Below are 1,964 nucleotides of genomic sequence, written 5' to 3' on the forward strand. Positions count from 1 at the left end.
GTAGGGGGGTGGGTGGGTAGATAGATGGGCAGATGGATGGATGGATGAATTGGTACATGGGTAGATGGGTGGATGGATGGACGGATAGACTAGTGGATGGATGGATGGATGCATAAGTATGGGGGTAGGTGGATAGATAGATGGGCAGATAGATGGATGAACTGGTACGTGGGTAGGTGGGTGGGTGGATGGTCGGATGGAGAGACTAGAGGGTGGATGGATGGGTTTACGGATGGGTGGGGGGGTGTGTCTGGATGCACGTGTGAATACGTGGGTGTAGAAGACAACCTTGGCTGCAGGGCGGAGGACTCAGTGGGGCTGGGAAGGATTCGGAAGCTCCTGCAATAGTCCAGGGGAGGAATAGTTAGGTTATTGAAATGTGTCATCCGTGAGCCGAGCTTGTTGGATACGTAACTGCATGTATGTAGTCCCCGCGTTGTTTTCTCTCTAGAAGGACCAGTTCCTTTCAAAGGAGCTTTTCTGGCAGCTGTGCGGGAACTGTTGTGTGTTTAATAACCACCAACAGTTTAATCCCTTCTTCCACCATCACTTTAAGAGTGACGAGTGCTGTGAAGCCAGTTAAAATAATCACTGTTTGACATAAATCTCTCCTTGCTTGAGCAAATTCGCATTTACAAGACTGACTTCCAGTTGCCCAAGTTCACGGTGGTGTGACCTTTGTCCTTTTTAGGGTTTCTTTGTGTCTGGAAGTTTCCTAGCTACATCTCTTTGTGTGTGTTGACCTTTTAAAGTTTACTTTATAATGATTCCTCGTTCTTGGTTCTGGAAAAATAACCGTTTATGTCAGTGAATAATTATATCTCTGAAGAATCCATTCAGGTGCTTTCTTAATACCTAGATCTCACTTTTTTTTTAAAGTCAAATCCTTCATTTTTTTTTCCCCCATCTTAGCCATTTTTAAGTGTCTACTCCTGTGGCGTTAGTATATTCACATTGTCGTGCGTCACTGGGTCTCCTCTTTGAAAAGCTTGGAACGTGTATTTTGATCAGATGGTCAGATGTTTCTTTAAGTGAAATGATCTCTTTGTTCTCATCGGCTTCTCTTTAACGTCCGTCGATGTGACTTTAGAGCTTGCAGAGAGCCATACGATTCCAGGGTCCTTGGTGGTCTCACTTAGCCGATTGTGGGAGCCCTATTGGGATCAGAGACGTCTGGAACCATCTGGAGAGCGCGTTGTCAGTGGTGGAGAAAGAAGGCCAGGAGCGAAGTAGGCTGCGTGGGGACTGGGGCGCCTGGACCTCATCCAGAGACTGGCGGCTCCCCAACACTCGCTGCTGGTTGGGAAGCAGGAATGTGGGCCCAGCGCTGCCAGATTTTCTGATTTTTTTTAGAAAAGCCAGAAATCGTAATTTTTATATGAGATTTCCTGATTGTAATTGTTGGCAGCTAGTGTCAATGTTTTTAAAGCCTTCTTAAGAACAACAGTAACAACAAACCATCTGTGGGGCCACATTGGCCTGAGGGCCACCTGCTTGAGACCTCTAAATTTATCTGACCTAATCATGGTAGAGAAAAGAAAGTGAGACCCCCAGGACAGGGTAACAACTTTTCCCAAGGTTGTCTAACTGGTCGGTGGTCAGATCAGGACTTGAGTTAAATTCGCCATCATGGCTGTCTACCAGCTGGTTGAAGTTTATTCTCAGGCAGAGAGACCTCATCCATTTATGTATGTATCTTTCTGTTTATCTGTTTGGCACAGCTCTAACAAAATACAGGTGATTTCTTACAAAATAAAAGTAATTAAAACGAATTTGTTTCTGAGGCTGAATAGCTTAGCGGTTAAATGCCGGGACTCTAGAACCAGATTGCCTGGGTTGGAATTTGGCTCCAGATCTTTCCATCTGTGTGATGCGGGACAAATCACTGAACCTCTGTGTGCTTTAGTTTTCCCTTCTGAAAAAGGAGTGATAAAGTGCTTACAGAATCAAAGGAGATAATGCGT

General features: G+C 45.2%; 1 protein-coding gene across 1 annotated transcript in view; it reads left to right on the plus strand.

Annotated features, from left to right (window-relative positions):
* Positions 1-1,964, plus strand: part of ABCC1 (ATP binding cassette subfamily C member 1) — a 126,145-nt gene that overhangs the window by 33,022 nt on the left and 91,159 nt on the right. The gene's annotated exons all lie outside the window — the stretch shown is intronic.

This window comes from Equus quagga, chromosome 7, assembly GCF_021613505.1.
Source record: "Equus quagga isolate Etosha38 chromosome 7, UCLA_HA_Equagga_1.0, whole genome shotgun sequence".
Lineage (NCBI taxonomy): Eukaryota > Metazoa > Chordata > Mammalia > Perissodactyla > Equidae > Equus > Equus quagga.